Here is a 27,916-nt window from a genome sequence, read left to right as displayed (position 1 = left end):
TTTCTGAATGGACTGAATAGACTGAGACCTCCGAAACCATGAGCACCAAAATAAACCTTTCCTCCTCTAATTGTTCTTGTCAAGTCTTTTAGTCACAGCAGTGAAAAAGCAGACTAAACCAATAACACACTATACAATATTATGATATAATACCAGCAATAACAATATCACAGCATCATCATTTAATTCCTGTGATATGACAGATGCAATATCAGATACTCTCTAAACATCCTCTCTTATGTTTAAAACAACCCTGCACTATTCCTACTTAATGGATGAGAAAGCCAAGGACTTAAGTGAATTACCTATGATAACACAGGGTCCCAGAGTCAGCTATGGCAGAATTACCCTCTGCAGAAACCAAGGGAAGTGCTCATCAGAGCCCAGATCTTCACTCTTATCACATGATATTGGAGAAGAACAGGAATTCAGAATGATTAGACCCAAGCCCTGGCTTCATATGTAGAAAGGAAGGACCAGCAAGAGGAAGAGATTTGTGCAAGGCATTGGGAGAGCCAGAAATAAACTCTAGGTCTCCTGATTGTCAGAAGTATGCTTTTTTGGCAACACAGTGAGTCTTTCTCATGTTGAGCCAGTTACTTCATGTCCTGTGAAAACAGAAACAGAGCCCATCCACATCAGAATGATTGCAGCAGCCTGTCCTCTCTCCCTGCACTCCCTCCTGACCCTGGAGACTCTAGCATGTGCTTCCTGGAACATTCAGAACTGCAGCACCATGAACTGAGAAGAGCTGAGAAGCCTGGGGAGAGAGCCCCCAAGGACGACAGGAAGCACCCATGTGCTTTCATGATCTTCCAGTGGTCCATTTCCATTGTGACTCTCCTGAAATAGAATTCAAGATCAAGGGACAAGGAGGGCTTGCTTGGATACATGTGTGTCTCTTTTGTTGAGATAAGACACAACAAAACCCAAGTCTTTGAAAACATGATCTGAATCAGCAAATCACCTGAATTTTTTTTATTTAATGCATATTTTTCTTAGTTTATATATTGGATAAAAATAAACTGTCTCACACAGATTTTTTTTTAATACAGTTTTGGGGAAACTGAATTTAAAATGTACCTAACATTATGTAATCCTTGAAATACAACAGTTATTTACTCTGCTTTGATTTCTAAGCTTTCTCTTTGATGACAAATATTAATATTTATCATTTTTCTGATGTTGGACTAATGAGAATCTTAAGTGTTTATGAGAAGGCATTTAAATATTACAGTACTGTGGATGTATTTGTTTTCTGATTTATATTCCAGTCTTTTACATCAACCAGCATTTATTTATTTTTTATTTTTTGCTGAATTCTGGGTTGTTGTTCATCAACATTTTTAATATATTTTACATACTCAAAACTGACATTCTCTATGTTTATTTGATGACCAAAGTGAATGAGACTTCCCCACATAACATTGTACAGATAAAAGGCTAGTTTTGATTTTCTAAGTGAAAACTAGCATATACATATAAGAATTACCTGCAATAAGAGATAGGCAGATTTAACAACACCAATTTCAGATAATATTTGTTGAGTGCTCACTATGTGCTAGGCACTATGTGGGGCATTATTTATATCAATGATTTACTTATCTTTACAATAACTCTAAGAGCTTGGTAGTATTGTCATCTCCATTTTCCAGAAAGTGAGGTACACAGAAGTTGAACACTTCACTCAAGATAACACAGTAAATGAAAAGCAAAGCCAGCAGTCAGACCTCAGAGCCAGATAATAAGCTCCCCGTTGTGCCTTCCCCTTAAGAGTCTCTCCTTGACTCTCCAGCATTTGAAAATTCCTATTATTTGCACAGTACAAATAGCCAATCTGCATAGAGTATCAGCCTTCAGGATAAAACCAGGAGATCAACTTTCAGATCTTGATGACAACAATGAGATAAAATTTGTTCTATCAGAGGCCATGCATTTTTCTATGTACAGACACAGAGCCATGAAAAAGACCAGCAATGTCCCTGTCCTCCTGGAGCTAACTTTCTATAGAGGGAAGACAGACAATATTAATACAATAAACGAGGTAATAAACCCAATATGAGGAGGAAATGAGAGGCTAAGCAAGCTCAGAGAAATCTTAAGAAAGGTTGAAGTCTAGGACTTGTGTAGATTCACTTGCCTCTACACTCCACATGTCTAACATATAAAATGTCATAATTCTAACATGTAAAATTGTATATTACCTTTTCTTTCCACTAATCAATAGATCCCAAACTGTTCTTCCTCAGTCCTTTTCATTCTGTCCATCTACACCCTCCAGCAAGGGCTTTGCTCTTGATTATCATTGCCACAAGGCTGAAAAATCAGATAAGGAAGGATATGCACCTGACATCACATCCATAGCAGATATAACAAACACTGAACAGAAGCCAGATAAAGAAAATAAGAAGGAACTGTTAGACACATGGAACCTGGTGTCTGATGAGCAGGTTAATAGGCCTCTGAAGCAGCCTATGAAAATACTACCTTAGAGAGGAATCATCCAAGACTGTAACTGATGTTCTGGCAATATGGAATGACAAAGAAGTCTAAGAGCAGATTATCAATAAAGAAGTAAGGCAGGAAAGAAGTTCTGGACATCAAAGAACAAGCCTTCAACCACAGTACCAAAATTCAGGAATAGGACCATTACCTCGATAATTAAACCCCAACTCCATACCTTGACTCCAAGGCCCTAAGTAACTTGGGCATTGCCTATATGGCCAATCTCATTGGTGCCAGTCCCCACTTTAATCCCTACAGTCCAGCCACAGAGATCTTCTTTCATCCCTTTGAGTAGGCAAGCTCCTTCCCATGTACCAGCTCTTCACATGGCTGGCTCCCTCTCATCCATTACTCAGGCCTATGCTTAAATATCAGCACCCTCTCTTATCCTTTTATTAGGTCTCTGCTCAAATCACTGGCCATTTTGTCTAAATAGGTTACCCACCCCTTTCACTATCACACTACTTCACAGTCATCCTTCTTGAACTTGGCATTCTATAAAAACAAGTGTCTGCTTGCATGTTTCCCATCTCTTCCATTATACCCCATAAGGGCAGGCACTGTGCCTGCCTTGTTTATTGATAAATACCCACACTTAGCCCAGTGTCTGACCTACAGGAGGCCTCAGTACATGCTTGCTGAGAAAATAAATGATAAATAACAGAATGACTCTCCAAAGATGCTGAGGGCCATTACCAAGTAGGAATGACGCATCAAAATTTCTTTGCCAAGCGTACCCCATGCTGCTTAGAGGACATTTGATGGGACATTGCATGCATGCTTTAATAAGGTGACCTTGCTCAAGGACCAAGGCGGATCCAGGTTTAGAGCTGATCAGGTTTGAGGAAGTAACCGGCTCCTTGAGTTTAAGGTGTTGCCAGTTTAAGATAATGGGTTTTAGGGAAGTTAGAGGTTGAAGATTATTGCTTGGATTAGGGTGTTCCTGCTGCTTGTTCCCGTTGAGTTCTTGTGAGATTAAAATGGGATTTGGAGATAGCCTCGTGGAGTAGGTGAATTGTGCGGGAGATGGCAGAACACGATTGCCCCTGGACCTGTGTGGAGGTGGTGTGAGAGCGGGAATAAAGAATTGCTGTTTGAACCTACAAAGGTGTGTGGTGGCTCGTGATTCTGGTGCCAAGCCGAGACATTGGCTTTGGCACAAAGAGACTGGCAAGAATATAGCTGGGGATTTAGGATAGAAATTGGGGTACCAGGCAGGTCAGGTTGCCAAGGCATATATTGAGTCACATTGAGACCACAGCAGAGCCTGGGTTCAGCCACAATCAGAAGAGCATTGAGGCCCTTGGGTTTCAAGGTTAGAGCAACCTTCAGTATCAAATCAGATTTGTGCCTGGACCTGTCACCAAAGTATTATACCACACTCCATCTGCCTACTTGATGTAACCAAGATCCCTTCCCCTTACCTACCAATACACCTAGTGGGGACCATATACTGCTCCTACCACACTGATAGTCTATTGCCAAGAACTCACAGAAACATAGCCAAACCCTATTAGTAAAAGCTACTTGTGTAGACCCCTCAAATCCACTGGTTAGTATTCATAGTAATGAGACTAGCTAATATGAGCCAAGGCCTTCATATATCCAATATTATTCAACCCTCACATTCATAGGCCATTACCATTATAAATCCCTATTTTAAAGCTGAGGAAACTGAGGCTTAGCCAAGAAATTTGTCCAAGCACATGCATCTGGTAATTAGAAAAGCACATGTTTGGGATTTAATGGATATGAACCTCTGAGCTCAACAATAATAAAAATGTAAAACATAATAGCTGATTAAAATAGCTAACATTAACCAAATATTTACTTGAAAGGCACTATGCTGACAGATTATCCCATCTAATTCAGACCTACCCATAAACTGGGTATTAAATACATTTTTCAGAGAAAAATAAAACTCTGAAAATAATAATACCCACCCTATAATATAGTGATAGATAGTTAGGCACAGAATTTGGAAACTCTAAACAACTCTACTTATTACTTTAAAACAGAAGACATAAAGATCTAGAACACTGTTATTCCAAGGGGGGACCATGAACTAGCAGCTCATGCAACACCTACAAGTTTGTTGGAAATGCAGAAGCTTCTGGTCTCATCAGGACCCTTGTATATAGTTCTAGCCAGTCCTTCACCCACAGGAGTTGGACCCAGCTGTTCTATCTGCACCAGGAAGCCAAACACAGCTAATTCCTCTAGGCCAGTAAAACCTTGGACTGTTGCCTTGTGGAAGTTCAAGAGCCCACAGGAAGTCTTAGATTACAGGAAGCTTTATCCCCTGCTCCAAAGAGCCAAGAGTGGGCCTCAGCTGCAGATTTATCTGTGGCCACTGGCTACTGAAGCTTCCTGACCTTGTTTCTACCCACTAAGCCAGCAGGGATTTCAAACTGCAGTACTCACCTGTTGTTTTTATACCCTGAGTATCATTTCCCCTCTTCTGAAAGTATCAATACCTCCATTTGAATAGGGTATCACTATGGTTTGGGTATGAGGTGTTCCTCAAAAGCTCATGTGTGAGATAATGCAAGAATTCTGATGAAATGTTCAATTATGAGAACTATAATCTGATTGGTGGATTAATACACTTGAATGGATTCACTGGGTGGTAACTACAGGCAAGTAGGGTGTGGCTGGAGGAAGTAGGTCACTGGGAGCATGCCTTTGGGGTTTATATTTTGTCCCTGCCACCTCCCATAAACACATCTCCCTCCCTCCCTCCCTCCCTGTGCTCGGGTGCGCTCTCGCGCTCTCTCTCCCTCTCCCTCTCCCTCTCCCTCTCCCTCTCCCTCTCCCTCTCCCTCCTAGTGGTTGTATCCTGGGCTGCTATTCTCTGCCTCATCTTTGTCCCAGAGCAATGGAGTCAGCTGACCATGGATTGAACCCCTGAAACTAGGAGCCAAATACTTTTGCTCCTCCAAGTTGTCCTTGAAAGGTAGATTGCTCACAGCAATACAAAGCTAACTAAAACAGGCATCTCTCTGTATATCCATGCCAGATATGCAATTCCATATACATCAAAGTACATATGAATGGTACCTTTGTTGCTGAGCAATGAGGCATCCCTGCCTATTTCCTTAAGATGAACCTCTCCTCTCCAGGGGTGGGCATATTCCCCAAGACTGGCCAGTCACAGAATCCCCTCCCACTGGGTGCAGAAATAATTCCAAGAGGTTGGCATATGACATGAGGAAGTCCTTTAACCCTTTTTAAATATTGGGATATTATGGGTGTATTTCAGCCCATAAAATTGAGTCTGTCTAAATTTGGTGAGAGAAGAACCCTGGTGACTTAAAATAATATATTATATCTGCTATATCTCATATTAAGAATAAAATGAGGGGCTGGGGTTGTGCCTGAGTGGTAGTGCACTTGCCTAGCATGCATGAGGCACTGGGTGCGATTCTAAGCACCACATACAAATAAAGAAAATAAAGGTCCATCAACAACTAAAAAATATTTTTAAAAAAGATTAGAATGAGGCTCCTTTGCCTCCTAGAAGAAATTTATTTACCCCAATTATAGTGCCAAATTCGTTACATAAATTTGATCTGTATGGATATCTTTCTAACCAGTTATTTGTGGCCATGGCTAAAAGGTGAAATCACCCAGAATAGGTCCTATTTAGATCAAATCGGGCACTTGGGGAGTTGGTGCAGGCCTTAATACCTCAATTTCAACTACACTGGAGTGTGATCACCTATTTCTCTAAAATATCCACCTATGATTTTTGAATAACTTATAGTCTGTACCTCAAGGGAGTTCCAAATTGGTATACAAAAGTCAGTAAAAATAAGACCTACCGCTTTCATATGATATAGTGACAGAGACTTAATTTTAATTACACAGATGATTGTAAAAACACAAACTTTCCCTCCTCTTCCACCAGCCACCTTTTTGTTGCTATGTTCCTCTTCCATACCCTTTGCATTTCTCCTCTCTCTGGTCCCTGTTCTCTCCTGGATTACTGCCTTTTCTCTCACCAGGCTCATTCCTGGGAGAGGTTAACAGGAGTTATCAGTGCTTCAGGGTTAAAAACAACCTTATTCTAGCAAGTTCCCACCCCTCCCTCCATCTGTCCTCAGGCTCTGACTCCATACATAAACTGCCTGGCACTGGTTGAACATCCCCTGGCTCATGCAAGCAGATAAGTGTCCTTTAGGTAATACAGTGTAAAGAAAGTAGCAGAGGGCTTTGTTTTTGTTTTTAAAACTGAACATACCAGAAGACTTCAAGACTTTTAGAAAATGAAAATTTTGTTGTTCCCACACACCACAAACTTCACTGATTAAGTAACTATAGACTGTAGTCTCCCTTCAACTGAAATATGCATGCATTTAGCCTCATGAGGGAGTACTGATACTTCAACATTATCTATGATGGTTTTTAACTCCAGTAACTGTAAGTGTGAGAAACTGGAAAATATACTGAATTTTAATAGAATTCTAATTGTTAATAGAAAGAGGAAAATCCATAACAAGGATGCTAATAAACACATAAAAGACTGAGTCTTTAATTTCCAGAAAACTGTCAATGAACCTTTTGTGAACTTGAACACCTCGTCAATTTTCTCTTCCACCCATACTTATTCATTACAAGAAAACACTGGCATACCTACAAAATGTCCCTAATATATGTAATTTTTAACTGTATTAAACCCTTTAGCAACAACATTCTTTTCCCCCTCTCTTGCTCTCTGTGGAGTCAACAACTAGAAAAATAAATCTACCACATTGTGAAATAACCTTGTGGTAAGTAGAGAGGCTTAGAAAATGAGATTATGGTGTGGGGTAATATAAATTCAGGCTAAGAAAGCTCCTGGACCTTTGACATTAGGTTTTACATACAAATATAAGTGCACTCATTTTCTGTGAAGGAAAAAAATCTTAAAAAAAAGAGGAACTAAAGGGGATCAGAATCTGCCACTCCCAAAATATGCCACTTTAGCATCAGGGTTGTTCTGAGCCAGATACAGGGAAAAATAAATAAATAAAACAACTCTGCCCTCCCCCATCTAGCTAAAAACAGGGCATAAATTTCCCTCAGCAAAGGAGACATATTTGTAAAGGTGGTCCTGGCTCCCTCCCAGAGACCAGAAAGGAGTCTTATCTACATAGAGAACCTTACTAGAAACAACCTTTTGTTCCTAGCCATCTTCTCCCAGCTATGCCACACCAATTTTTTCTTTGTCTAGTTTCTCTCCACAGAGCACAGAAGCTCCAAGGTCTGCCCATGGGTTTGGAGTCTTCTTTCCTATGAAGGCCTCCATGTAAATACATAACAGTTTCTCCTCTTAATCTGGCTTTTGTCAGATTTATCTCCAGGGCCCGGGAGCAGAACCTAGGAGGATACAGAAAAGATATTTTTCCTCCCCTACAGTCTCCAATATATTATGAATAATCCAGAAAATTAAAGGTGTTTAATCAAATTATCCTAATTATTCTGCCCTGAAATGGAGAGTGGGATAACTATTTTTAAAAAAGAAAGAAACCAAACTTTATAACAGGCAGCTTAAGTAGTTCATTTCAAACTATTGCCTTAGAATGTAAGAATAGTATTAGTAAAAGTGGGTTGCATTTTACTGGAACAATCCTTTAAACCTTTTCCATAATACTGTCATGGGCCATGAAAGTTTCTTTTGAACACAGCTTTAATGGGTTTATCCTTTCCCCTCCAGCTATGAAAAATGAAACAAACTAAATACAAGAAAGAGAGAAACAAACTGAAGGTTGATATAAGGAAAATCCTGATACAGGTAAGCAAAGCCAGAGATACAAGAGCTTCCCCACCCTCAAACATAACTCAGGGCACAACCTGTTGTTAGTTCATCAAATTGCACAAGAGCTCTGTGAGGGGCCATTTCACCTCTTTCACTCCCAAAGCCTTCAAATTGCCACTTTCTAGATATTTCATTTCCTTCTGAGGCCTTTACCTATTTATACCTGATTCATTTCACAATATTCCTTTGTTAGCATTGGTGACTCTCAGTTCTAAATGTACTTTGAAATCACCTGAGAGACTTAAAAAGGAAAATGCCACCATCTACCTCCCCTCACCCCGTCTAATTTGATCTATTTGGATAAGACTAGCCCCAGGTGATCTAATTGTAGCCAGCACTGGTTGGTAAGTAATCCAAACAGATTAATATTACATAAAAAATGAATTTCCATAAGAAGGGACGATAACTTAAACTCCTACCTTAATAATCAGATATAACATGTTACTTTAAGGATCATAGATTCTTCCTTGAATTTAGAGAGACTCAACTGCATGGTATGATACATCTATTTTCCCATAACAGGGCTCATTACATTATACCCCAAAATATTTAAAGCAAAGGAATTTGAAAAAGTTACAGAAGCAAGAAGGTTCTTCCTCCCTCCCTTTCCTGGAAGCAGGTCATAAAACCCTGGAAGGATTTTCTGACCTTCCCATGAAACACGGCATAAGACCTCTCATACGAAGTGTCCTCCCTATACCTAGAGAAAAAAAAACATCTTGATCTCTGGAGACAAGGGTGATAGCAAAGAATCTAAACAAAGAGCCCATGTTATATTTCCTCCAGTTTATTAACATTAGATCAGACTTTAAAAATCTAATCAGACTTCTTCATAATTATCTCATTTTTATCAAAGTGAGCATGAAAAATACACAGGTTTACCAATTTGCCGAAGTCTGGCTTGGCACAAATCAGGAGCCACTTGTCAAAAAGAAACTAACTTTATTTTTAGAACTACAAACGCCAAACAAAACAGCTCCAGGGAAAAACCCTCAGAGCCCAACTGCCACCACCGGCTTCCACAAGCCTCTCTCCCCAACACCAGCCTTTTCCTCCCACAATCCTCCTCCTCTTGAGGCCGATTGGCTGGGTTGCGTGGGCAGAGCCAAAGAAGTCACCCAATGAGCAGCTCCGTGGAGGAGCCAATCAGCTAGATGTTGCTGGGGCAGCTGTGAGCCAATCATCAGCTGGCAGTCTGAAGGGCAGGGAAACAGCCCAATGAACATCACCGCAGAGGAGCCAATCAGCTAGATGTTGCTGGGGCAGTCTGAAGCTTGCTGGCAGCTGGAAGTTTGCTGGGGCCCCTTTGGCTGTGGCTCTCAACATCTCCCCCTCTCTGTTTAAACAACAAGCATGTGGCTTATGGACCGTGCCTGCCTTAGGTTGTCCAATACATATGGTCCTTACCCGTCTTCGGATGAGCTGACCTCAGGGCGTCAGCCTCCTGTCTTAGGTTGGTACCATTGTAATTGGATCTTACCCGTCATTGACTACCGGTCCAGTACAGCCACACCTGTGGAGAGGTCTCAGCGGGGGGGGGGGGGGGTGAGGTTCTTTGCCTCACCTCTGTTGACCCCCAAATTTTAGCTGAATGATCATGACAAGCAGAAGGGAGGAAGATATACCAAGTCAATTGACGGCTCCTTTTGGGAAAATTGTACCACCGATGATATCATCAGCAAAAATACCCCAACACTACCACAAGTCGCTGCACCAACAGATAGTTCACAATGCATACAAATGACACATAGTTCTGTAAGCAGTTCAGTGCAAGTTCTGTAAGCAGTTCAGTGATGGCTATTGCAGAAACTGTAGATTAGTTTTATCTTTGTCTTCACCGGCACAGGGATGAAGATAGGAATTCTGGCAATAATGACTAAAGAAAAAATTAGGTAACATTCCAGAAGACACTAAAAGAAAACAATTTTCTTAACAATTTATATTATCTTCATCGGCACTGGGATGAAGATAGAAATTCTGGCAATAATGGCTAAAGAAAAAATTAGGTAACATTTCAGAAGGCACTAAAAGAAAACAATTTTCTTAACAATTTACATTATAGTGAAGAGAATTATTAAATATAATGAAAACGAAAGGTGAGAGTAAACAAACAGATCTGTTAACCTCCTTTTTGTTTACATATTAAAACAATTCTTAACAGTTATTTACCCAATTTAAATTAAACCATTTAAATCACGTGAATAAAAAAAAAATATTTGGATCCATCTTTTCATGAGCGCTCATCATATATGATATATAGAAATATGTACATTGGACATACGTACATTCAAACATATAACACAAAACACAAGTGTGCACACATAATATAATACATACAACACATAACACAATAGTAAAGGCCTTATAACTTTTTACAGGTAAAATCTCTATTGCAATGTTTAAAAACTCTATAGTCAAAAAAAAAAAAAATAGAACTGATCAGCAAAACATTAACCTAGGTCTGTATGAGCTCAAAAAAAATAAAATAGAACTTCATGATATGGGAAAGGGCAATAATAAAATAGATATTGAAAAAAGCATCCTGGTTCTGTCGCAGATGTAAGGATAGCCAAATTGGAGTTTTGGATATCAGCTATTATGGATTTGAGCTAAATCATCTTCTTTTTGGTCTGTAGAAATCGCTTTAGTTAATCTCTCTGGAATCCAAATCGGCTGCTGTTCTCTCTGTGGAAACACAAAAACAGACCCCCGACTCCAGACAATCACTGGGTCAGGATTTTAGTTAATCTCTCCGGAATCCAAATCAGCTGCTGTTCTCCCTGTGGAAACACACAAACAGGCCCCCGACTCCAGACAATCACTGGGTCAGAACCTTGGTTAATCTCTCTGAAGCTGCAGTAAAACAAGCTTTAGATGCCAGAGACATTAATGAACAAGGGCAAATTGTGGCAGCTGCAGTAAAACAGGCTTTAGATGCCAGAGACATTAATGAACAAGGGCAAATTGTGGCAGCTGCAGTAAAACAGGTTTTAGATGCCAGAGACATTAATGAACAAGGGCAAATTGTGGCAGCTGCAGTAAAACAGGCTTTAGATGCCAGGCCAAGAACATGCTACAATTGTCAACAAACAGGACATTTTAAAAGGAATTGCCCCATAGGAGGAGGGTTTAACAAAACTAGGTATCAAACAAGTAGAATACCGGGTATTTGCCCACGATGCCGTAGAGGGAGACATTGGGCTAATGAATGCCGTTCTCAAACCACCATAGAGGGTACTCCATTATATTGGGCTAATGAATACCGTCCTCAAACCACCATAGAGGGTACTCCATTATCAAAAAACGAACAAGGACAAGGTGTTTATCCACAATATCGTGGACAAAGGCATCAGGCTCCGTTGCCAAAAAATGGACAGGGGGCCCCAATGCTCCGGGGCCCCAAACCACAAATATACGGAGCACTGGAGGAACCCAGCAACCCCAGCAACCCCGTCAGGGTAGTGCCCAGCACATCAGATCCCTCATCAGACAAACCAGAGGGAGCGCAGGGTTGGACATCTGCGCCTCCACCAAATCAGTACTAACTCCAGAGATGGGAGTTCAAATCATTCCCACAGGGGTAAAAGGACCTCTTCCCAAAGGAACAGTAGGCTTATTATTGGGACGCAGCTCTTCTACTCTAAAAGGACTTTTGATAAGTCCTGGGGTAATTGATTCCAATTATGAAGGTGAAATAAAAATTATAGCCAGTTCTCCAAAGGGTATATCAGTAATTTCACCAGGAGATAGAATAGCACAGTTACTAATAATACCAAGCCTACATGATAAATTTTCCAGTCATGTTGTAGAAAGAGGTTCCAAGGGATTAGGCTCCACAGGTGTAGATTGGGCTATGCTTTCTTTAAATTTAGATTCTCGCCCCATGCTAAAACTAAATATTCAAGGACATGAATTTAATGGGCTACTGGATACAGGTGCAGATCTTAGCATCATCTCTCGTCAAGAATGGCCAAAACATTGGCCATTACAACAAGCCACTCAATCGCTTCGAGGCCTAGGAGTGGCGACTAATCCCGATAGAAGTGCAATGCTATTAGATTGGAAGGATCCTGAAGGATGTGAAGGAACTATACAGCCATATGTATTGGATCATCTTCCCGTAAATTTATGGGGACGAGATGTCTTAGATCAATTAGGTTTGACATTAACAAATAATATCAATCAAAATGCACCCACTATTATGGCTAGACAAGGTTTTAGGAAAGGAAAAAGATTAGAAAGACAAGAACAATGTATAGCAGCACCAATACAAATAGATCAAGGAACAGACAGACATGGGTTGGATTTTCACAAAGGGCCACTGAGACAATAAAAATTACATGGAAATCAGAAAGACCAGTATGGGTTCCTCAGTGGCCCTTGACTAAAGAAAAGACACAAGTAGCCCATGATCTGGTCAAACAACAATTAGCGGAAGGACATATACAACCTTCTGTATCTCCCCATAATACTCCCATTTTTGTCATCAAAAAGAAATCTGGTAAATGGAGATTACTGCAAGATTTAAGAGCCATTAACAATGAAATGGTCATTATGGGACCTGCTCAATCGGGGATTCCTCAATTGTCTGCTTTGCCAAAAACTTGGTATGTTTTAGTTATAGATATTAAAGATTGTTTTTTTTCAATTCCAATTCATCCTGAGGATAGTCCACGTTTTGCATTTACTATCCCTGCACTAAATCATGAAGGTCCTGATCAGAGATATGAATGGAAAGTACTCCCTCAAGGGATGGCTAACAGCCCAACTATGTGTCAAATTTATGTTAACAAAGTAATCCAGCCACTTAGAAATCAAAATCCTGAACTACAAATATTTCACTATATGGATGATGTGTTATTGGCACACAAAGCTAAAAACACATTGCTAGAATGTTATGCCACACTTACAAACTTATTAAAAAATTATAATCTAGAGATAGCAATAGATAAAGTGCAATTAAATTTTCCAATTAATTATTTAGGAGTTCTATTATCCTCAACCATGGTCCGTCCACCAAAAATTCAAATACGAGTAGATCAACTCAAATCACTTAATGACTTTCAAAAGTTATTAGGAGACATAAATTGGATAAGGCCTTATCTAGGTATTCCAACAGGAGAATTGGGACCTTTATTTGATATCCTAAAAGGTCCATCAGATCCAAATTCACCCCGAATGTTAACGCCTGAAGCAAGAAAGGCATTAAAAATCATTGAAACATATATGGAAAATATGCATTTGGATAGAATTGATATAAGTTTGCCTTTATTATTTATTGTATTACCAACAAAAAATATTCCTACAGGAGTATTTTGGCAAGAAGGTCCATTATTATGGATACATTTATCTTATTCTCCTAACACTATTCTTACTAGATATCCTGAGGCTGTAGGACAATTAATACTCAAAGGAATAAAAACAGCAAAGGCAGTGTTTGGAATTTCTCCCCATAAAATTATTACTCCATATACTATGAATCAAATTGATGAATTAGCTAATGAGTTAAATACTTGGGCAATAATAATGTGCAAATCTAATGTTTCATTTGATAACCACTTACCATCTAATCCTTTATTGTCTTTTTGGTCATTGCATCCTGTAATTTTTCCAAAAATGACAAGAAAAACACCTATCATGAATGCTCCAAATATATTCACTGATGGGTCAAATAATGGTACAGCAGCAATAGTTACACCTGATCAAACTTTTACATTTTTAGTACCCAAACAAAACAGCTCCAGGGAAAAACCCTCAGAGCCCAACTGCCACCACCGGCTTCCACAAGCCTCTCTCCCCAACACCAGCCTTTTCCTCCCACAATCCTCCTCCTCTTGAGGCCGATTGGCTGGGTTGCGTGGGCAGAGCCAAAGAAGTCACCCAATGAGCAGCTCCGTGGAGGAGCCAATCAGCTAGATGTTGCTGGGGCAGCTGTGAGCCAATCATCAGCTGGCAGTCTGAAGGGCAGGGAAACAGCCCAATGAACATCACCGCAGAGGAGCCAATCAGCTAGATGTTGCTGGGGCAGTCTGAAGCTTGCTGGCAGCTGGAAGTTTGCTGGGGCCCCTTTGGCTGTGGCTCTCAACACCAATTTATTCAGGTCTTCATTTCCTCATGAAGACTCCCATGTTTCACAAAAATTTTATGAAATAAATTCATATTATTTTCTCGTACTAATCTGTCTTTTGTCATAAGTCTAGGATTGAAAGGGTAAAGTTTCTAAGCTGCAAAGCCTGAGTTAAAATGTAGAGGACCAGGCATTGTAAACCTGCTTCTAAACTGCAAAGCCTGGGTTAAATTCCTGAGGCAGTTAAGACAATGCCCTACTGGCCATTTGGTTGTAACTTAGGACTCTGTGTAGCCCGGCATGGAGGCATTCAAGGCCCAAACCAATCAGTTTAAATGTAACCCCCTCGTTAGGAATGACCTATCACTCCAGCCAGCCCTGTTCCCGCCAATGAATGTACTAATCAAGTCTAAGAATTGTTGTTTGATTTTCCCACGGTGTATGGTGATTTGTTAAAGGAGACTACGATGTATACAAAGCCCCTGCCCTCCCCAAAAAGTGTACTTAAGCATTGTTCAACCCCTGCTCTGGGCTCTGGGCTGCTTTCCCTTCCTGAGTGAGCCTGGAGCCTCAGCGCGCTGAATCAGGATCCTCAATAAAAATCCCCTTATGCTTATTGCATAAAGCCAGTCTCTTGTGGTCTCTTCTTCCGACGTTTTGCTAGTCCCTTACAGGATGAGTGAGAAAAAAATAGTTCTCCTCCCTTGTATTCATAATACCAAAGCATTTACAAAGGAAGAAGAAAAAAGTTCTAGAACTGATATATGGGAGGTAAACAAAAATAGTAGAATTAAAAGTATTAATATATTACACTCAACAGTCAAAATATGATAAAGAAATATAAAGCATATGCATAAAGTTGTGATTTTATTAACAATAATAACAGTAAAATCAAAAGCTACCATTTATTGAATGCCAGCTACTGTGTTAAGTACTTTCCAATGAGGGTTACCTCATTGAAAACTTAAAATACTCCTCAGCAGTTAGAATTATTACTTCCATTTCATACATGAGAAAATTGAGGCAAGATTAGGACACTTTCCCTAGAGTCACACAGATAATAACTCATAAGGCCAAGAGTCCATTCTCTTAACCACTATTATCTCTCACCTAGGCAACTCAAGCATCTCCTAAATACTTGCTACTCAAAATAAAGTACATGAACTAGCAGCATTATCCTATTAGAAATAGAAATACTCTTTGTTCCATTTCATATCTATTGAATTAGAATCTACATTTTAAAAGCAGCAAGAGATTCATATGCACATTAATGTTCAAGTACTGTCCTACCTGGTATTTCCACATCAACCATTAACTTTCACAAATTTACTATCCATACCTCATCTACCTTCAAAAAAAAAAAATTCAAACATTTCATTTCCCCACTTAAGACTGATAAATGATTTCCTAAATGTCCTTGGAACAAAATCCAAAATTCTTTTAAGATGTAAATAACTAGCTTGGGCATGGTGGCACGTGCTTATAATTCCAGTAACTCTGGAGGCTGAGTAAGGAGGACCACAGTTTAAGACCAATCTGGGCAAGGTAGGGAGATCCTGTCTTAAAATAAAAAATAAAATAAATAGTGCTGGGGATATAGCTCAATGGCAGAGTGCCCTCGGATTGTATCCCCAGTACCTCCCCTCCCACACACACACACACAAAATACAAGTAACCAACTGTGCATATTATCACCCACGCTTGCCTCTGCAGCCTCATCTCACCACTTCCTCCAGCCATTGATTTTTATACGGCAAGCACCCAAACCTCTTTCTGCTCATCAAATCCCAACATCTCCTTTCTTTCCTTACTTCTTCCACAGCTAGAACATACCAGCACTCACCACCATTATCACTTCCCTGTTAGCTACATTCATTGATCTATCACCAGCACATATGGTGGTATCTGGCAGAGCCAGAAGCAAGAAGAATGTGCTGGATACAAGCACATTTAGGATGCTGAGGGCCTCTGCTGTTTCCTTTGCCCATGTGCTCTTTGTTTCTGCCATGATCCTCATTGTTGTTCCTCCTCTGTCCCTTGTCCTTTCCATCACCTTTTGCTGTGATTTGGATCTGGCATGTCCCCCAAAAGCTCGTGGGTTGAAAGCTTGATCTCCACTGCAACAATTCCAAGAAGTGGTGCTTGAGGAAGTAATTGGATCACAAGGGCACTGACCTCATGAGTGGATTAACCCATTGATAGCTGAATGGACTACTGGAAGGTAATGGAAACTATAGGCAGGTGGGGCATAGTTGGAGGAAGAAGGTTACTGGGAATGTACCATCAGGGACTATATCTTGTCGCTGGCCCCTTGTTCTCGTTCTCTCTCTCTCTCTCTCTCTCTCTCTCTCTCTCTCTCTCTCTCTCTCCAATTCCTGATTATCATGAGCTAAGCACTTTCCTCTGCCACACCCTTCCACCATGATGTTCTGCCTTACCTCAGGCCCAAAGCAACAGAATCAGCCAACCATTCACTGGGATCTCTGAAACCAGGAACCAAAATAAATCTTTCATTCTTTAATTTGTTTATGTCAGGTATTTTGGTCACAACAATGACTCTAACACACCCCTTTACAGAAACTCACCTCCTATCTACAACCTCATAGCTACTGAAGTTGTCCGCTTCAGAAAGAAGCACAAACGCGTCCATATGAGTATATCCCCTAAATTATTCACCAGCAGGGTGACAACTGTTTCCCTTCATCCTGAGGATCCTGGAATGGGCCCAAGTCCTTCCTAGAGGTAGAGATAATATCTCACTGACAGAAGTAGGCTTCTTTTCAACCCAAGATTCAATATCTTTCAACATCAGGGACCTCTCAACAGACAGAATCTAGCCGAAAACTTCACAATCACCCTGCCCACAAAGGAAAACATCACTATGCTAACAAGATGGGTTAGCAAGAGTTGTGACAAACTTCATATATTAAATGTGATGACTAAACTTGCTACTAAGAAAACAAATGGCAAATTATTCTATAAAATAGATATCTGGCTTAAATTTTAATCTTGAGTAAATACAAATTTTCATATACAAAATGACATTAATAATGAAAAACAAGAGCTATTATTTATCTATTTACTGAAATCTATTGCAAGTCCAACAACATGCTCAAAGTTCAAATGCTTTCTTCTTTACCATCATTCCATGAGGCATGAATGGTTATTATCCCCATTCCACAGAGAGGAAACCAAGCCTAAAATAAGTCTAAGAGAAAGCTAAGATCTAAAATCACAAGCCTCCACATGACCAACCCCTAGTGCTTTTCTGTTATGTTTTGCTATTTAGAGAGCTTTTTCATCTAAGAAGTCAGAGACATGGACATGTCCAGAGAGACAGACCCTTGGAGGAGGACCTCAAAGACTGAGATTTTCTTCAGCAATGTAGACGTTGAAAGAAAAGTAACCTCCTACATCTTATATTTCAAAGCTGCATTTCTACATTAAAAGAGAAAACTGAAATTCAAGGAAAAGATGTGGGAAGAGAGTTCAAGGGTGCTTATGAATGCAATTCCACAAATACATTTTAAGTATCTTCTAGTGGTCAGGCAGTGGGCTGGAAGCTGAGTTATCATTGTCACTTAGTAGAATGCTGGGTGACACAGCTTGATGGGGGAGAATTCTTGCATAGTGAATCTTTCAGGAATGTTCAGTCAACAATTTACACAACTGTTATGTTATAATCTAATTATGTAGAAATTATCATTCATAAAGGAAAAGTGAGAATTACTAGCTTATTATCTGTGAATACATAATTGAAGGGCATATGTATCTTTTAAAATCAAAGTTTTGTATGATTCAAATACCTCTTGTACATTTCTGATACCTTATATCAAAGGGTTAGATTTTAATATCTGTGAATGCAAATACAGTATCAGATTGTGTTATCAAGTATCTGAAAGAACAAAATGGAAAAATATGGACAGCCAAAACAGAAATGGAACATATTGAAGCTGCATGTACATACAATTAAAGATAAGAATATAAAAACATGTCCTAAAGCAGTCCACCAAACATTTACAGAATGAGGCTCAGACAAGGATATCAAGTAGAAGACAGTATGACCCTGGAAAGGTCACACACCATTCTGTGAAGCCTCCAGAAACCTGCCTCCTTTGAAACAGGATGCTTTTGACACAAGAGCATGAGAGAAAGACTGTATATCACTCCCCTAATTTATAAAATGAAAGAGATAGATGATTTATAAGTTCCTTTCAGCTCTAACCCAGTAAATAGTTTTCACCTCTGTGGCCCTTACACCTCAAGAGACATGAGTGTATAAAGATGCTCAAAAGACATTTGTTGAGTTAATGAATTATTACAACCTTACCAATACTAAGAAAAGGGACTTTACAAAATTGGCCCAGTCTGTGGCATAGAAAGAGCAAATTAGTGGGAAAACAATTATCTAAACAACTGCACATGTGATGCTCCTGTTTGCTGACTGCTGGCAAGAGGAAAATAACCCTGGGCTTGGAAATAAGATGCGTGGTCTAGTCTCTGAAACAAACCAACTGTGTGACCTTGGGCAAACTGCATTACCACCTGGGCCAGTTTCCCCATCTCTAAAATAAAGGTATTATGAGGCTATATATAGCTAACTTTCGTGGAACCTTTACTATATGCCAGGAACTGTTCCAAGATCTTTGCCTTAGACTTAAATGATCTCAAAGGTTTTAAAAGCACTAATGTTTACTGTCTAACTACAGAAGTAAAAAGGTTGGGCTCGCTCTCAGCTCTGAAAGGTGGGATCTTTTTCTAAGCAGAGATTGTGAAGCACAAGTGGCTACAATTCCAGTACTTCTATTCACTGGCTGGGTTAACATTCTGAATGAGTTGCTTAACCTTCCTGACTTTATTTTCTAATGTGTAAAATAGTTCGTTCTTTCTTTCATATAGCTTTTTAAAGGACTGTTATAATAAATGTAATATATACTTAGTAAAATACATATTACTTTTTATTATTAGCTGTGTAACCATGGGCAAACCATCTTCTGCATTTTCTCATATACAAATGGGAGATGCAGTGTTACTAAAAAGAGATCATGTGAACACGCTCTGTAAATTATTGTTCGCTGTTTTTGAAAAAAAATGCAGATTCTCTAATTCATGGAACACATTATACAATCCTATATCTCATACGCATAAAAGTATAGATAACCAACAGTAAGAAAAACAAAGAACAAAAATCTTTACTAAACATTTCTCTCTAGTCCCGGCTCAAGCCGACTGGACTCAGACCTAGGGAACCAAGAATGCAGGAACACTTGGGAGTTGTAGTTCTGAACGACAGGGCTGCTACACCTAGCGGCTGAAAAAGACTCCAACTCCCAGGAGACACCTCGCCAAGCCAAAAGGCACGTAGGGAGGTGAAGTACCAGATAGTTTGGACACAAAAGGCAGGACTCCAATTCCCAGAAGCCTTCGCTGCACACACTTCAGGTCATAACATGGAGCGGAAGAGGAACTTTTAGGCACACCTGGCTTAACCACAGGTGAGAGTTCCCACCGTTCTCTGTAATCTAGTCCCGGCCCAGCTGGGGTCAGAGCCTTTATTAAAAAAAAAACAAAAAAACAACAAAAAAAAAAAAACGGGTGAGGGACGATGTATTTTCCACTGGCCTGCAGCACATTTCTGAGAAATCCAGAATAATAATACCAGTTAGCTTGCAAATGGCAAACTTTCACCAACAAGACCTCAACTTAAATTTCGGCTTCAGACAGCATCCTTGGGCCACTTGAGCACTAAGCCCGCCCCCCCCCCTCCAGATTAGCACTATGAGAGGTAGGTCCAAGGTGACACAGCAGAGGCAGAATCTGAACATACCAGAGGAAGCTGCAAATACAGCTCAAGTTCCACTAAGTTGCGGGAGTCCCTTCCACAGCCCCCCACATATGGATATACCTTTGAAATTCCCATATATTAATCTAAAAATCAAAACCGCAAACATAAAATATAAGTACTGATGAGTTCTCACACAACTAACAAGATACTTTTTTTTTTGGGGGGGGGAGTCTTTTAAATATCAAATGTGCATTTTTCTCGCCCAAATACTGCCTTCTACATGCCCTGCTTTGCTCCTGTCTGGGCACCTCTTCAGACCTTCTTTGGGGACCCTAGAGTTTAACACAGAACTGTAGGGGCAGGGATTCCTGCTACTTATCTATGACACCTTCAAACACTGGATCCAACAGAGAGGCCAGAACCGACTACAGCACAAGTGGCAAAGTATGTCGGCTGCAGCGACCCCATACCTTAGTTTCCCCACTTATAAAAGGCAGAGGGTGCTGAAGAACTGAGGGGCCTGAGTCCCAAACCCGAGATATCTCAGCGGGTGTGAGGGTCCTTCGGACAGAGCCTACCGCTAGAGCTAGCCCAGTCCCTGCCCCACTGGGCCGCGGGAGGGGGGGGGTCGTGACTCGACGCACGTGGAAATCCAGAACCGCATCCCAGGTACACTGTTCCACTCAGGCTCGCCCCACGCCCCTACCTTCCAAGGTCTTGGCAGCTGGGAATGAAAGAGGGAAGGAGCGCGGGGCTGGAGCGCTGCCCGAACGTGTGCCCACTGGGATGGCCTCCAGCGGGACTTGGGGGTCTGAGTGCCAAAACTCTCTGACAGGGACACAGCCGGGCCGGGACTGCAATTCCCAAACGGCCTCACGGTGGGGGCGGGACCCAAGATGGCCGCTCATCTGGAGACAGGTACAGCGACCAATAGGCGCACAGCACGCGCCTACACTGGGCCAATCGGAAGCCATGAGGTAGGAACCCTAATTATTCTTTCACGAAAGAGCCATTGAGTGAGAATCTCAGAACGGGATTTTTTGTCACAAATCGCACAATCCTTGGCCTTTTCCAAATGAAATAATAAACATGACTCTTTTCCTGTGAAACGAAAGCCCGCGCTGTACTTTTGCTTTTCTCTTTCTTCCTAAAACGCGTTTTCTTGCTCCCTCACAACTCCCTTCTGACTGGATCGCCTTTCACTGCCTTTCCCCACTCCCCACTCTGCATCCTTTCTTTTCTTTCCTTTCTTTGTTTTTCTTCCCGGTGTTGGGAATTGATCCCAGAGGGGCGCACCCCTAGCCCTTCATATTTTTGAGACAGGGTCTCCCTGAGTTGCCCAGGCCGGCCTGGAACTTGCGATCCTCCTACCTCAGCTTCCGGAATTGCTTTTATCCTTCCTGATTCCTGAAGCCTTCCTCTCTTTTATTTCTATCAAAATACAAGCCCAGAGTTCCTTACGCTGATCCAGTTTAGGACTACACTTTTCCCTCCCTGACATCCCATCAAATTTGCACCACAGTCTCCCTACTTCTCTTCCTTCCCCCCTTTTTCGTGTGATTTTTTTTCTCCTTAGCACTTGTCACTACCAAGCACATTGAAGTTTGTTTACTTATATCTTTTATTGCCTTACTTGTCCCCCAAAATGCAAGATCTATGTAGATGTGGATTTTGTTTCTGTAAGGTATTTCCAGTACCTAAAAAAAGTGCCTGACACACAGTAAATATGTTTTGAATAATTGAAATCTAGAGATGACCTTTCTCCTCTGATGCAGATCAATTAAATTCATCTCTGACCACCATGGATCCCTAGTACTTGCTCTGTTTTTTAATTTAAAAAAAAATTTTTTTTCAGTATATTCTGTACCTGATGTCATGTGGATGTGGGAGAAATCACTGATTCAATACCAATTCCTAACCTCAACATTTTCTGGGTCTGGTGGTGTATGAGAAGTAAACTTAATTTTGCAGTAAATGCAATTGCAAATTGCAGAGCAGGTAAATAACTGTCACAGCAGGGACTGGAATCTGGCCTTCAGACTCTTTCCCACTACTAGCCATCACTTCTTAAAGACACCCCTTTCTTTTCTCCCCTCCCCTCTTGCCAATCCTATTTATAAGGAAGAAGAGACATTTGCCAGTCATCTTTTCCATTTTAAAAGGGGAAAACAAAGCGCAATTATACTGGACAAACACTGACATGTGTCCCTAGTTTCCCTAGTACAATATCCATTTTATTCTTTTTTTTTCTCTTACTTTTTTTCTTTGACCTGATTCATTACATTCAGATGATTACACCAAGTCTTAGATCTCTCTTCCTTTCTGATGTTTGAACCCCACAGAGAGTAGCAAGGTGTCCTACAAAGCATCATGGTGTGAAATACTGATGTCCTTGGAAGCTTGACTCTCAGAGAATGTCACAATGGATTATAGTCAGATTGTGCATATAACACACAGACACTCAGGGCACATAAAATATTAGAGAATTGTGAATAATAAGGTGAAACTGAAAACAATTATGGTTAAAACAGCAGGAATGTGATCAATATATATATGCAGACTAATTTTGTGCCTAGAGATTAAAACATCCACCCCCTTCAGGCTTCCTAGCTTAATCTTCTGTCAATTTGGGGTTCTTTCCTCAATACAGCAATTCTTTCTTGCTTTTACAAGCACAGACTTAGCTCAGCAGTCCCAGCTTTTCTCAAGCTTATCGGCATGTGAGATTTCAACACTTGTGTCAGCAGCCAGACTAAACATGGAAGAAAATCGCTGAACCATTTGAAACTGGAAAGCTCAACAACTAGACTCTCCTCCTGAGGAAATTTACCAGCTTATATCATAATATCTTCTACTTCATGGTTAAAAGGCAAATATCATCACAGTACTCAGAAACAATGCTATCCAAAGATTGTTACAACATTGTCAGACCCTATAATGAGCACATAGGTATTACTTGGCTGTGGATGTTGCTAACTGCTGAGCTGAATGTCAACTGTGGTCTTCAGCAACACATCCATTTACAAAGAACATTAAGACATGGAACTTGGGCTGTGGTTGTGGCTCAGTGGTAGAGCGCTCACCTAGCACTGGGTTCAATCCTCAGCACCACATAAGAAAAAATAAATTAAATAAAGGTATGTGTCCATCTACAACTAAAAAAAAATTTTAAAGACATGGAACTTCCCTTGAACCAGACTCCAAGTATCAAAACAATCTAATTTACAACTTGAGTGAATAATCATATTACTTTGGGTTTTCCCAGAAGCAGATCCTGAGACAGATAATCAAGTACAAATAGTTTATTTCAGAGGTAAGTGCAGGAAATAACCAATAAGAGAGTAGCAAAGGAAAATAGGCCAAAAAAGAAAAAAAGGCCAATCCAGTTTATACTAGCAGGAACAATTATAGCTTAATAATTCTAGGGAATTCTGGGAAGCAATTCGGAACACATACATGTCTTATTCTGGAAATGAGTTATCTCACCAAGGAAAAAAGACAAGTTAGTTGTTTAAACATAAATTCCCAATCAGTCAACGAGGGCTATTTTCAGGGACTATTAAATTCCTGAGTTGTCTGCGATGGATAAGTAGGTGAAGATACCTCAGTGGCCAAACATAGGCAGAATTAGAATTACTGCCATTGGAAATCAGGCTGGCATGCAATTAAATGGTAAGAAAAGGGTATTGACAGGCACCACTATCTAGTACAGATGGCTTTGATTCACCACAAGCTCACATCACTGATAATCCAAAAATTAAGTAGATATATACAAAAATAAAGAACCCAAGATGGCTACCACCTTGTATCATCATCATGTGTGAGATCATATTTGTAAATCTTCATTAAGATGTATAAACAGGGCTGGGGTTGTGGCTTGGTGGTAGAGCTTTTGCCTAGCATGTGTGAGGCACTGGGTTTGATTCTCAGCACCACATATAAACAAATAAATGAATAAAAAATAAAGGTTCATTGACAACAACAACAAAAATTTTAAAAAGACATACAAAAACAAAAGCCACATTTGTGCAGAGAAATAGGAACTCTTTGAGGACAGGAGGAGGCATTGGGGGATTGGGGTGAGATAGGGCAGGGAGGAGGAAGGTCAAGAAAAGAGGGGCATGGTGCAGTGGTGCACGGCTGTAATCCCAGCAGCTGCGGAGGCTGAGACAGGAGGATCTCGGGTTCAAGGCCAGACTCAGCAATGGCGAGGCACTAAGCAACTCAGTGAGACCCTGTCTCTAAATAAAATACAAAATAGGTCTGGGGAGGTGGTTTAGTGGTCTTGCTACTAAGTTCAATCCCCAGTACCCATCCACTGCCCCCCCCCAAAAAAAAAAGAAAGAAAAGAGGAAAGGGGAATTTTTTTAAAAAATTATTTTTTTAGAAGTAGTTGGACAACATACCTTTATTTTGTTTATTTATTTTTATGTGGTGCTGAGGTTTGAACCAAGGCCTCACACATGCTAGACGAGCCACAATCCCAGCCCCAGAAAGAGGAATTTAAGGAAACTATTGTTGAAGACAATGTGTTTTTATTTATTTCATGATCTTGCAGAAGCACAAGTAAAGGGCTCAAATATTTTGAGAAAGTAGTACAAAGATATAGTCAGTCTTTGGGCCTAAAAGACAATTTTGTGAAAGACCTTTTCTGTAGCACCACAAGTAAATAGCATTACTTGAAATTATAGTCACTATATAGTTGTCTTTTTGTTTACCATCTGTCTCCTCCAAATAAAATGTAAGCTTCATGAAGGCAAGAACTTTGTTTTTATCTTATTCAATAATAATCACTTGTCTGGGTACAGTGGTGCATGCCTGCAATCCCAGAGACTTACGCAGAAGGCCCTGCTGGGCAACTTAGACAGACTGTCTTAAAATAAAAAATAAAATGCCTTATAGTTGTAGCTTAGTGGTACAAAACCCCTGGATTCAATCCCCAGGACTTCAAAAAATAAAATAAAAAAAAAATAAGCACTTAATAAATATACTTCAACGAATGCCTATATTATGGCCACAGACAAAACAGAAGAGTCTGGCATTTGGGCTCTTGTAACATTTCTATTTTAATATTTATTTCTTAGTTTTAGGAGGACATGATATCTTTATTTTATTTTTATGTGGTGCTGAGAATTGAACCCAATACCTCATGTGTGTTAGGCAAGCACTCTACCACTTGAGCCACAATCCCAGCCCTCTTGTAACATTTAACTAAGTCATAAAGAGGCACAGTAACCTTGCAATAACCTGCCATTATCCCAAAGCACAGGACTATCCCTATTTGTGGAAAGCCTGGTGGTCACATACTGTTCAACTTTAGTGAAACAACCCCAACAGCAGCCTCTTCAAACCCACAGGACCCACCAGGAAATCTTTACTATGGAAACAATTTCAAAACAAGAAAGGCCTTAACAATCAAAGAGTTCAACCCTCTGCATAATTCATCTTAGCCATATGTTACAGGTCATAAAGTAGACTTTCAGTCAAGAATCTTGGGGGGATTTATTTGGGAAAACATGATATCTAATATGAAAATGCTATATTGGAAAAAGGAAAAGCAATACATTGTTTTTACAACACAAAGTGTAGAAAGGTTGGGAAACTCAGCTGTTTCCACATTGCTCCAGTCGCCAACCCAGATTTCTTAGCACATAATCGTTTAGTTGTTTGGACATGGAATATTCTAGATGCTAGTAAGAGCAAGAGCCATCTTATGATATGATAAAATTCTCAGCATTTCTGCCTACTACTTTTTTTATTCTCTCGTCTTATTTTCCCTTTGTTGCTCCATGTTAAATGTATTCCTTGGGTAGATTTGTTCATCAGATATTTAGAGATCAGTCTATTCTCTATAGTTAGTGAACATATGCATGCTGTCTCCTTTTAACCATGCCTCATAAATAATCACACTTAATCCTTCTCACTGCCATCTTTTGCAATCATCTTCCAGTTACCTAGAACATAAGGTGCATAAAACTAAACTCAGTGTCCAAGCTGTGATCTCACTAGGGTGGCTCGCAGATAAGCCATGATTTTTCATCTTTCTCTTTCATGAAATTATTTCTCTAAACACACTGCCCTGGTTTCATGGTGGCTTTAAAGACATTTCATCATTCTGAAAGATAAAACACAGTAAAAGCCTTTCCTCAAAATACAAAAAAAAAAAAAAAATCTAGTTCTTTAGTAGAGGACATAGGACAGAATGACATGCATTTTTAATTCAGTAATTAAAGGTTCCTTTGTGCCAGACACTGTGCTACAGTTTGAGATTCACCAACAAATGAGGTATACATCTGGAATTGTACTATAGTGAATGCAGCACTGTTCTAAGTTGTGAACAGATGAACAAATAATTGTGATGCTGTCTAGGAGTCCATGTCGGAATGAATCAATTTTGCTACCAGTGGTGGAGGGGAAAGGGTATTCCAGCTACAGGTAATAGGCAAGCTGCAGAGCTCAATATAGATTCATCCGTCTGCAACAAAGAGGGCAAGTGGAGTTGGAGCGAAAGAGACCAGAAGAGTCCCAAGGGTCAGCTCATGAGTCTTTTCTTAGTATATTCCTTAGTTTGCTATACAATAATTTGGGAGTCTGATAACCATAATATAAATCACTTCATTTGAAGTCAAAAAAGGCAAAAAGTCATTCAAGAAGTATTTATTGAACATAACATTGTTGACTACCTCTTTTTTTTAAAGATGACTTTTTTTATATAACTTTATTTATTTTTATGTGGTGCTGAGGATCAAACCCAGTGCCTCCCACATGCTAAGTGGACACTCTACCACTGAGTCACAACTCCAACCCCTACTGATTACCTGTTGAATCACCTACAGCTTTTAGACAGTGGTACCCGCCACCAAGCTGGCTTTAATTATTGTGTGTTGCTTTTTCTTTTCCTTTTTTTTTTTGGTACTGAGAATTGAACTCAGAGGTGCTTAACCACTGAGTCACATCCCCAGCCCTTTTTAAATTTTATTTAGAGACAGGGTCTCACTGAGTTGTAAGTGCCTCTCTTAAGTTGCTGAGACTGGCTTTGAACTCACAATCCTCCTATCTCAGCCTCTGGAGTCACTGGAATTACAGACATGTGCCACCACACCTAATGCTTTATTAAAATTTTTAAATTTACTTTTTAAATTTAAAAAGTGACTCACACATGCAAGACCAGCACTCTGCCACTGAGCTACAACCCCAGCCCCTGTGCGTTGCTTTTTTGGTATTAACAACTCTAACTCTACTAGAGACCAAAGTGAACCCTGATTTCTGTATGTCTCTAATAAGGTGTTTTATCTAGTGTTTTGAAATTTTCCTGTGTAGTATTAATGTTACCTCATTGTCCATTTGGGCTCATGTTGTTTACAAGTGAAAATAAGAAAGAAAACACTTGAACTGTTTCTAAAGGACAAAAAAAAAAAAAGGAGTTGAAATTTGGAATGGCACTTCTCACGTAGTCAACCACCTCAATGGACTAAAGCACTGTTTGTCTTTCTGTAGACATGGGTTTATATTCTCATTTCATGCTTAATGTCTTATTCTTTCAACATGGACATTTTGAGGCTAAAAAATTACTTGGTTAAAAATAAAACATGTAATGTTAGCCAAAAAAAAAGTATTTATTGAGCACCTACTATATGCCAAGCATTGTTCTGGGTGCTAGGTGCTAGGTATATGGTAATAAATGAGTTGTAAAAAATTCTCAGCCTTCATGGGATTTATTATAGAGAAAAGAAACACTAATATATACATTTATAAATAT

General features: G+C 39.9%; 1 protein-coding gene across 1 annotated transcript in view; it reads right to left on the bottom strand.

Annotated features, from left to right (window-relative positions):
- Positions 1-21,036, bottom strand: part of LOC144372393 (uncharacterized) — a 156,398-nt gene extending 135,362 nt beyond the window's left edge. The window contains exon 1 of the mRNA XM_078035787.1: positions 20,864-21,036. The gene's annotated coding sequence lies outside the window, so the exon portion shown is untranslated. The remainder of the gene's footprint in view (positions 1-20,863) is intronic.
- Between the last annotated feature and the right edge of the window lie 6,880 nt (positions 21,037-27,916).

Source organism: Ictidomys tridecemlineatus, unplaced genomic scaffold, assembly GCF_052094955.1.
Source record: "Ictidomys tridecemlineatus isolate mIctTri1 unplaced genomic scaffold, mIctTri1.hap1 Scaffold_100, whole genome shotgun sequence".
NCBI classification, from domain to species: domain Eukaryota; kingdom Metazoa; phylum Chordata; class Mammalia; order Rodentia; family Sciuridae; genus Ictidomys; species Ictidomys tridecemlineatus.
This window is presented reverse-complemented; position numbering and strand designations above follow the sequence as displayed.